The sequence below is a fragment of the Capricornis sumatraensis genome, chromosome 7, assembly GCF_032405125.1.
Source record: "Capricornis sumatraensis isolate serow.1 chromosome 7, serow.2, whole genome shotgun sequence".
NCBI lineage: Eukaryota > Metazoa > Chordata > Mammalia > Artiodactyla > Bovidae > Capricornis > Capricornis sumatraensis.
Genome location: NC_091075.1, coordinates 71,156,572 through 71,167,985, shown reverse-complemented (window position 1 = coordinate 71,167,985; position 11,414 = coordinate 71,156,572).

Genomic DNA, 11,414 nt, shown 5'->3' with positions numbered 1-11,414 from the left:
ATCCATTCTAAAAATAAGGCAGTGGCTTCCAGCTCATTGATCTCGTGGGCATCTGGTTTCTAGGAAAGAGTCAGTGTGGCTTTCCCCTGCCCGCAATACTGGCAGCAGCCACAGGCTTCTGGGCAGGGTCTGAGCTGCGTAGACCCCATCGGGGTGCACACCAGTCCCACCACTGGCCTACCTGGTGGCGGGCAGTGTGGGCCCATTTCTTGTGGTCTCAGCATGTGGCTCCCCGGGGCTGATACTCAAGCTTGCTGTTAAAATGTCTTAAGGAATTTTTTCCCCCAACAGTTACTTCAAGGGGTCCCTGTGTGGACAGGACATTGTCATCTGAGTACATTTTCCTGGGCCCAGTAATGGAAATAGAACCGCATAGACCAAGAGCAGAGCAGTGTGCCTTGAAGTCTCCCGGGTTCCGTCCATCCCAGAGCAGCTCAGGTGAAGCTGGCTGAGCCGCGACAGGCTCGGTAGGGAAGCGCCTCCCTCTTCCACAAAGGCTGTGCGAATGGAAGACCTCAGGAAAAGTGTTTTTCTTTCTTCCTTTTGTCCATCTGCCGAAAAGGTTTATGGGATAAGCCTGTTGCCACCAGCACAGTACAGTTTCTGGGCCATGAGAATTGCCCGTTTCTCCAAATTTCCCTCCTGTTCCCTGAGACTTCAAACCCCTTGAACAGAGGACGAAGCCGTCCATTTCCATGTCTTGTATGAAAAGGCTTGCCAAATCATTTTTCCTCCTGAGGGAAGATTTTGATCTTGGGGACAGAACTCTTAGACTTGCCCTAGAGATCCCCCAGGCTTCCCAGGTGGCATCCCTGGCTCAGAAAGATCTCCTGGAGGAGGAAATGGCAGCCCACTCCAGCGTCCTTGCCTAGAGAATCCTATGAATAGAGGAGCCTGGAGGGCTACAGTCCATAGGGTTGCACAGAGTCGGACACAACTGAGCAACTAAGCACAACACAGAGATTGGAGAGATTTTTAATGAAGACATCACTTAGCACCTGTAAGTGCTAGCCATGGGGACAGGAGTTGGGAGGTAAAAAGGAAGCAGATAGGATTCCCTTTCTAGTGTCCCGCCTCGGGGAAAAAGTTCTGTGGAAAAGAAATTTAAATTGTGGAAATAACGTGAGCAGCGGAAGCCCTCACAACCTGGTGCATTTTGGTATTCGGCCTGGGTCTTCTGGTGCAAACGGGCACCGCCGCAGCCGGTGCTGTGGGTGAAGCAGCCAGCTCTTTTTTTTCCCCCTGGGTCGCCTTCCTGGAGTCCCCACTTTCCTCCTCGCCTGTGCTCAGTGTCGCCTTCACCTTCCTTTTAGCTCCTCGTAGTAGGGATGACCCCATTTTTAAAACAACACATAAATCCATTATGTTATGGACTCGGGCATTTTGCTTGTTGATGCTTATGTTAAAAGAGCCAGAATATTGAAAATCTTCACAGGATTTTATGAATAAATTATCTAAAAAAATCTCCTTCTGTGACTAGCAAATAATTAGAGCCTAACTTACTTCACCAAAATCAAACGAGCATGAGTTTTCAAGACATTTTACTGACCTTTCAACCTATGCTCCCGCTTTGGATTCCATTATATTTTAATAGTGCTTTTGAACAAAGCACATTAGGAGCTTACAAACAAATGCTAGATAGCTTCATTCTGGTTCTGAGACACCAAAGTCCAAAGTCAGAAAAGACATTAGACTTTGTAAAACGGTCCCTAATTTTGTGCTTATTATCCATGTCATGATTCATAATAAAGTATTTATTAACAACCTTGAAGGTATCCTATAAGTTACATTGATGTGTCTTTCACTTTTTTCCCCCTCCCTCAAGTGACCATATGGGCTGTATCAAGGAGGTGTGGAATTCCACAGAAACTGCACAGGAAGGTTAAGCATTTGTGTTGTGGGTGGAAATCTTTTCTTACCTCCTCCTAATAGGGAGCTTGGAGAAGAAAACTGAGATGTAGATTTAACTTGGCAGGAAGAATAGTTGAAACCACTATTTCTATATATTTAACCAAGCCCTCCTTCTATGATCCAACTCAACTGTATTTGTATTTCAGAGTGTCTCTTAGTTGACCTTGCCTGAGAGAACATTCTGTGCTGAGATAAATGAAAATAAACACTAGAAAAATTTGAGAGTGAGCTGTCATATCTTCCACAGAAAGCTAAGTCTCTTCACTGTAGAGCCCATCTTGAGGTGAGAATTGCCTGTTTCCCATGCTGAGGGGTACAAGAATATATTTTGATGGGTTATAAGACCTTTGTAAAGGAGAGACTCCTCCTCACTCCCCGCCAACCCCATAGAACAATTTGAAAACTCTTTTTGAAAAGAAATTGTTTCTGCATGTTTTCCTACCTCGGTTACTCCAAAGCCCAGAAAACAAAAAATAAGTATAAATTAGCCTAAGTATGTTGCCAGTGCTAACTTGGACTTAGGGCTTAGGAAGATTGTAGAATGGAGAGAAACGTTCCTCCTGGACATTCATTGACTGACCTGCTCTTTGTGTCAGACTCGAGGAGTCTGGGAAGATTAAGAAGAAGAAGCTCATGGCAGAATCTGCCCTCAAATGGAATTGATACAAAATGTAGAATAAGTTGGTGGGGGGTGAATTTCAGGGGGTAAGAGGAGGGGAAAATGTTGAGACCCTCCTGATGTTTATACAAAGAGACTGCTCTATTGAAACCTCATGAAACAGCAAACCCCCAAACTACAACTGATACACAAAAAAGAATAAGCAACCCAAATAACACTACAGATGGTCATCAAACCACAAGAGAAGAGAACAAAAGCGGAAGGAAAGATAGAGACCTACAGGGACTTCCAAGGGGTACAGATTCCATCCTTGGCCAGGGAGCTAAGACTCCACATGCCTTGAGGCCAAAAAAAACAAAACATGGAACAGAAGCAATATTGTAACAAATTCAATAAAGGCTTTGAAAATGGTCTATGTCAAGAAAAAAAAAATCTTAGAAAAGATCACTAAAAATAAAACCCCAAACAAAAAAATAGGAACATAGTGATGATTACCTCCTAACGTGACTGCATAGCTTCTGACCTCAGGTGTCACCTCAATGTCTGTCCCAGTCTGTGCCTTTGCCCTGCAGGGTCAAGGGGGACCCCAGTGAGCCCCACAAGTGCCCCTAGCTGACAGACAACCTACGGACTCGATGCCCTTTCTGTCGTCCTGACTTTGATCTCTAATAGTAAAACTTCAGACTCGATTCAATAGCAATGTGAGAAAGCCCAGCTGGACTCACAAATCCAGGTTCCAGTGTGGGCTGTCATTCACTGGTGCCATCATTGTAGCGAAAGGCAGACGGTCAGGAAGCAGGTCTGAGTTCAAGTCCTGACCGTGGCTTCCTGCTTGGATGATGTTAGGACTGTGTCACCTGTTGATGTTGACTCACCGACCTGAGTCAGATGTTGGTCATAATGTTGGGATGCTAATGAGTGGTGTTTGGCAGAGGGACCCTTCTCTGTAGGTCCTCAAGGGAGATAGAGATGCAATTGCCAAGACAATAGAAAGCACGTGAGAGCTAAGTTACTTAAACAGGAAGTTTGTGGGGTAGTGTGCTATACTAGTTCATTCAATCTAATCCCCACAACATCTTCCAGGCATAAAAGACAAGACTAAAAAGAGCTGAGTGAAAAAACAAAAAGCCCCAGTAGCCAGATAGCCAGTGACAATTATGCCTGGGATGTTGTCTGAAGACGGGCTGTGCTGTTTCCTAGACATAAACAATCTCACAGGACACCAACCTCAGACAAGGTCATGGTGTGATCATGATGAAATGAAATAAGGCCACTTTGTAAGTTTGCCCAAGTGTGGACAAAAACCAGATCACTGAAAACCACAAAATACCAAACCTCCCTTCCGGACCAGATCCCAGTCACTGCTGCTCCCGGACCGGTGATGGCGTCAGCACCACTCGCATCTGTCCTGGGTGAGATCTATTAAGATTCACAAGCAAAGGACTAGTCCCGCTTCCTGACAGTACCCAGTCCAGAGCTAAACCCTGTTCCTTGAACCCTTCCCCAAATCGCCAAACCAAAGCCTTGATCCTGTTTAAGTTCTAACAGCCTCTTATTGAAATCTGCCATGCTTCCCCCATGATGTGTGGTCTCTCTGAGCTGTAAACACACTTGTGAACCACAGCTGTAGTCCTGGAGGTCTGGCTGGAGAGCATGGAGTCAGGACTTTCTGGACTGAGAGGTCAGCTGCTTCCTGGGGTCAGCCTGTGGCTGCTGACCTCGTGGCAGCAAAGGAGAAAGCCAATTCAAGGTTGTCATGAGTGTCCTGAGACCTCCATCTGCAGTGACTCCCACCCAGAGGGAATGCTGGTGTGGGGCTGGTTGCCAAGGAGGCTTCTTACAAGTAGCTTTGGATGAATCTGGACCTCATTTTTCCCTGACCTGTGAAAAAAGCTAGAGATAACAGGGCCACGATATGTAGAAACTGCTAGAAAGCAGAAGAGGTATTTAATATGATTATGAGCAGGATATGGTAACACTGACAATTTTGTTTATTGCTTACGGACTCCTGGCACCCCCATACCTACGCTTAGACTCCCTCAGGCTCAGCTGTGTCTGTCTCTAGAACCCTTGAGTTCGCTGTCAGAACCCCTGTTTGGGGTAGGGTCTGAAACCAGTAAGATGGGGCCTGAGTTCCACCTGTAGGAAGAGTACAAAATCTTCAGGAATTCCAATCTTCTATAGCAGACAAGGTCTCAGTTCTTTCCAGATCTTTCGTAAGTGCCAAAGAGCTCTGTATTGAGAAGCATACCGTTGGGTTGGGGTAAGAGCAGAGGGGGATGAAGACAAGCAGCAGAAGAGGTGATTGAGGACTTGTTGGGTCTAGGGCCCTCTAGTGGTGACGGTCTAAAATAGCTCCTGATTTTTTCTCAAACAATTGCTGGACATGTCTTGCTTTTATTTTATATACTTCATTTGCCCATGGGTTTTTAATAGAAACAAGCCAACCTAAAATCTGACAACAGTAACCTTGACTCAAAGCCAAGGCTTAAGTTAAACAGGCCATCACCTTTCAGCAAGACGGGGCAACACAGGATCCCAGGGTCAAAGGAGAGAGGAAAGAAACCTCCTTGAAGACAGAGCCTGTCCTGTACACCTCTGAAGTGTCGTGGCTAGAGAAGGGTGAAAACAAAAGCCTAAAGTCAAGCAGGAGCTGGAGAGAAGAGGATTGTTGGCTCCTGGTCCGACTTAGATTGTTAATGTCACGAAGTAGAAAGGGAAGAAAGAATATGGAAGGAAAGAAAAAGAATGACATCTTTGAGAAAGTGATGTAAGGGTTTAAATCAAATATCTAAGAGCTACTGTCTTATTTTGGGAAGTGACAGGAGAGCTGCCCACAGAAAGCCAGCTAAGGTGACAAGACATAATTTACTCCTTATAGTCCAACTAGAGTGCAAACATGCTATTTTATTTTTGCTGTTGTTCAGTCACTCAGTCGTGTCTGACTCTGCCACCCCGTGGACTGCAGCATGCCAGGCTTCCCTGTCCTTCACCATCTCCCAGAGTTTGCTCAACCTCATGTCCATTGAGTCAGTGGTGCCATGCATCCATCTCATCCTCTGTCGTCCCCTTTTCCTCCTGCCTTCAATCTTTCCCAGCATGAGGGTCTTTTCTAATGAGTCAGCTGTTTGCATCATGGGGCCAAAGTATTGGAGCTTCAGTTTCAGCATCAGTTCTTCTAATGAATATTCAGGATTGATTTCCTTTAGGATTGACTGGTTTGATCTCCTTGCAGTCCAAGGAACTCTCAAGAGTCTTCTCCAAATTTTATTTTGCTATGCACATTTTGGCTAAAGTTCTTCACAAGCTATTGATTTTTGTGATAAAGCTTATGAGGCCTCATAGGGAGCTGATGGTTTGAGAGTTTCTGGGAAACTGTTTTGCATTTTGGAGCGGTCTTACATTATTCTTGTAGAGACCTTTATTGTAATCCTATCTGCTGACCCCAAACTTTAGCATATGTAATAGAACTTTAATTACATCAGACTCAGTATTTTTCTCTTCTCTGGATATATAGGAAGTAAAGTATTGGATGGAAAGTCTCTAGTGACATCTAAGAAGAGGAGTGTGAATAGTGAATGTTAGAAGTGTGAGAACATTCAATAAAGAAAAATCGCAAAGCAGAGCGGAAGGGAACAGGGAGAAAGAACGTGTGTTAATCTTCGTAGGCGAGGCTGGTTAGCATGTGGGTTCTGTCACAGGAAGAGTTAGATGAAGCTGGCTGAAAGCATCTATTTTAAAATAGGTTTCAAGGAAGGCAGATACATTTAAAAACTTTGTTATGGGAAATTTTAAACATGTACAAAAGTAGGGTACAGAATAGAATAGATTTCTGAACCTCCATGAACCTGGAGCTCAGCTTCACCAGTTAACTATGGCTATTCCTGTTTCAGACAGAATTCTCAGATCATACTGGAAAGTTACCAAACTAACAAACTTTCAGAATCTCTAAACTGGTAGAGGATAACATATGTGGTGTAGTACAGCTCGGATTAACCACCATCTCTAAGAGATCATCTGCCTAGTTGTTTGTTCCTCTGACTTGAAGTAATGTGTCATTCCTCTAAGTTGAAATGTCCTTGCATAAATGCAGGTTTTTGTTAGTTTTTTGGTGATACAGAGGCATTATGGTTGAAATAAGCTTACTTTGTATAGTGGCTAAATAATGTGAAATATAGTGGAACTGAAGCTGTAGTGTTTGAAGGTGACCACATTTATTTGGAAAATTATAACAAAAATAATGGCACTTTACTATAGAATATGCATGATCTCACACATATATATGCAAAAGTGAAAAAGCCCATGGCTGTTTCACATGCTTTCTGTTACAGGTTTTCACTTTTCCATCTAACCCCTACTTCTGGAATTTCCCCAAAGAGATGGGGTTAGTCTCAACATTGTTTGTCTCTGGCTTTTCCTGTTGGTATTTTTCCTCATGACGCGTCATTAGCTGGTTTCACTGATTAATGGATTAAATTGAAGAATGCAAGAGAGAGGAAGGAAGTTCCTGTATAAGAATGCAAGCTTTCCATCGTCATGATAAGAACTGGAAGCCCTGAGACCTTAGCAAGACTTGCTTCATTGTTCTCCAAGTCAGAATTACCTAAAATAAGGAGGCAGGGCTGGTAGAAGTTTCCAGGTGTTGAAGCAGGGTCACAATTCTGTGCGGTGGACCCTCGCAGCAGAAAAGGACTACAGGTTCCATTTCATCTTCCTGAATCTCTGTCTCTACCTGATGCCTGCAGAGCTGCAGGGCATTGGGTAGGAAAGAGAGAAGAGTTGGTCTTAGCAGTCAGAGATTGGGGGCAGGAGGAGAAGGGGACGACCAAGGATGAGATGGCTGGATGGCATCGCTGACTCGATGGACGTGAGTCTGAGTGAACTCCGGGAGTTGGTGATGGACAGGGAGGCCTGGCGTGCTGCGATTCATGGGGTTGCAAAGAGTTGGACACGACTGAGCGACTGAACTGAACTGAACTGTACTGGCAGTCAAGGTAGGGCAGAATCCAGAGGGTTTTATACAAGGGACTCACCTTCCCTGTCCCATTGTTCAAATGATCAAAGGCTGAAATTCTCAAACTTGTCATTTAGTAATAGTACCATAATCTTTTTGAAAAATAAAATGTTACATAAAACCTTACTATTGTAAATACGTACATAGTATTTTATGTTATTTTATTGGTACAGTTCTTTAGTAACTAAGTCATGTCCAACTCCTTTGTGATCCTATGAACTGTAGCCCACTAGGCTCCTCTGTCCATGGGATTTCCCAGGCAGGAATACTGGAGTGGGTGGCCATTCCCTCCTCCAGGGGATCTTCCCAACGCAGGGACTGAACCCATATCTCTTGCACTGGCAGGCAGATTCTTTGTAGATGGGCCACCGGGGAAGTCCTAGTGTATGGCTCTTTTATAAGTAAATTTTGAAAGTTAATGAGAACAAAATGGCTACTTGAAGAACATAAAATTTTGGAAGTGGTGATCTGCTCTTGGTCTCAGCATTCAGTTTGTATCAGAATTTTGTTTTTGCTCACAGAAGATTAAGACAATCCAAGTTCACACAAATATACAATTGCAACTTCCTCCTTTGTTTCTGTTGTTTTGTAAACAACTGTCTTGCATTATCCAAGATTCTTTTCAATAAAGCAAGGTAGTAGGAGAACTTTTGAGATCTTCATAAAAATAAGCTAACCTCCCAATTTATCTCAGTTGGGGTCTTCCAATGGGTTTAAATTTGATTTAGAACACCCTTGAGTATATCTGTTGATTATTTAACCAAGTTATATTTTTAAAGTGAAATCTTAATGAAAACATTTGTGGAACCCCCAAAGCAACGTTCCATGAAACACAGTTTGAAAACCAACAATCTGATGTTAAAAAGGTAAGGCTTCCTTTTATTTCCTTCCCCAAACATCTTTCAGCCTTTAATAGGGCACCATCATGGCTTTTCCCCCTTTTAGAGAGAGCATTGACCTAATTTTTTTTTGCTTTATTGAGATATAATTAACAGATAACTTTGTGAATGTTTAAGATATACAATGTAATTATTGACATATGTATGTACTGCAAATAAATATCACAGTAAGGTTAGTTAACACATCCATCACCTCACATAGTTACAATGCTCTGTTTTGTGGTGAGAGATGTCTTAACAACTTTCAAACAGTGTTGAACTCACTGTAACTCAATTTCACTAAGATTGGTGGGAGTCTTCACTAAGACTGTTGGTGGGAGGATGGAGAGGAGGATACAGCAGCCAGCTTGTCCTGCCTAGGTCCCTGCATTCCTATTTCCCTACTTTCCCCTCTGCTCCCACATTGGTATCAAGAGGATATGGTCCAGTTCAAAAGAGAAGCATCAAGAACATGGACTTAATTCTTGTGGCCTCTTTAGTCGTTCCATCAAGACTCCCGTGTTCAGGATCCCATGGCTCGAACCATGCTTTCTATGAAGGTGTCTGTTTGCTGGCTGTACTGGTAAGCTAACCTAGCTGATATAATCACTGGCATGCTTTTGCAAGTATTAGTTGTTTCGACTACATATCTATTGAGCAATTGCTATGTGCCAGATACTAAGCTAAGCTCTTCGTATGAGTTTCCTCCTTGGGTTCTCACCACTCTATGAGACAGAGTCTAGTATCACCATTCCCATTTAGAGATGAGAAAACTGAAGCTGGGGCTTCTGGAGTACACTGAGAATCTTTCTGGAGCACTTTGTTCTGGTACCACTCGAGCTACCTGGTTCGAATTCCAGGTATAAATAATGAGATAGTTTAGAACTTTTGTTTATCTGCAGAATAGAAAAATGAAAGTGAATTTCCAGGCAAGAGTACTGGAGTGGGTTGCCATTTCCTTCTCCAAAGGATCTTCCTGACCCAGGGATTGAACCTGGGTGTCCTGCATTGTAGGCAAACGCTAGACCTTTCCCTCTAATAACACAGCTGCAGGCTCTAAAATCAAATGAACACAAATCAGGATATGGGCTCTGCTGCTTACCAGCTCTGTATTCTTCTCAGTCTCCGTTTCCTTGTCTGTCAAACAGATAATGAAAATAACACTCACCTCTAATGTCATTGTGAGGATTACACGAGATGAAGTATGTCAGGCATGTAACACAATACCTACCCGTGTGTTCAGGGCATCCAATACATTCAATGTTGGAATGTGTTTGGAAAGTATTTGCTGTTATTTTGTCATTATTAATTCATTAATAGAACTGCCTGAACAAAATGGTACCCATCAAATCTTCCACTTAAGCACATATTTAAAATAAGAATAAATGATGTTGTCTGGATTAATTATATATATATATACACATATATATGTATATATATGTGTGTGTATATATATGTATATGTGTATATATATAATTTTATTTATTTATGTTTGACTGTTCTGGGTCTTTGTTGCTGTGTGCAGGTTTCCTTTAGCTCTGGCAAGTGGGATCTGCTCTTTGTTGTGGTGCTTGGCTTTCTCATTGCAGAGTTTATCATTGTAGCGGCTTCTTTTATTTCAGGTCACGGGCTCTAGGGCTCCTGGGCTTCAGTAGTCAGGACCTGCAAGTTCTAGAGCTCGGGCTCAGTAGTTGTGCCCCATAGGCTCAGCTGCTCCGTGACATAGGGGATCTTCCCCAGACCAGGGATTGAACTGGTTTCCCCTGCATTGCAAGGGGGCCTCCTAACCACAGGATCACCAGGGAAGCCCTGCCTGGATTAATCTAACGAAAGAAATGAGATGATGCTAAAACCACCTAGCTTAATTCTTTGATCCTTTCAAAGTATCAGTCTCCTCTGGAAAGACACCAGCTCATACTGGGCCTCTGCCGTGGCCAGTTCTAAAGTTAACGTTTGATATCTTCTTTTCCCTTCGGGCAGGTGGGAGTCTCAGCATAGGTGGATGTTGTTTGAGGCAAGTCAACAAAAAAGAGAGGAGAGAGACCCGAGATCATCACGCTGTCACCCTTGCATTTTGTGTAAACTTCTGTAAGTAACTCTGGGAGCAGTTTGGTCCCCGGGAGTGGGAAGATGATGCTGGTGTCTAATGAAGTCAGTGCTGTCCCCACAGGGGCTGTTTCTGCCCCTGCAGAAGGACAGAGGGGATTGCCAGCTGCAGGCCTTTGTGGTGCACACACCGTGGGGCTCAGCGAGGGGCAGTCAGCTTGCTGTGTTCCAGACTACCAGATACTGTTCACTCCTGGGCCCAAAGGGACAGTGAACGGGGGGCCTGGGGTGAGGGCTTCTTCGTCCTTGTCTGTCAGCTGAAGGTCAGCCCAGCAAACCAACTCGCATTTTTTATTGTACATTTAAGTTGCATATAAATTATCAGAAAATTATAGAAGTGACATACGAATGATGATTATAGTTAAAAATTCAACAAGACCTGGCTAAATAGAGTAAAAATGAAAGTTCCTCCTTTCTCCCAACTCTATTTCCTTCTCCAGAGATAACTACTAATGAAAGTTTGTAGAAGACTCTTCTAGACCTTTTCTCGCATTAACACACATCTGTGTGCCAGAGATAATATTAACATGTACATATGTGTTTAGTTTTGATTTTTAAATGTAAATGTGGGACTTCCCTGGTGGTCCAGTGGTTAAGACTCCTTGTTTCCACTGTAGAGGGTGAGGGGGGTTTGATCCCTGGTCACCCACTCCAGTGTTCTTGCCTGGAGAATCCCAGGGATTGGGGAGCCTGGTGGGCTGCTGTCTATGGGGTCACACAGAGTCGGACACGACTGAAGCAACTCAGCAGCAGCAGCAGCAGCAGCAGCAGCAGCAGCAGCAGCAGCAGGGAACTAAGATCATGCATGCCACAAGGTGAGTCCAAAAAAAGAAAAAGAAAAAAAATGTAAATGTTTTAAAATATTATTCTGCAACTTGCTTCCCTC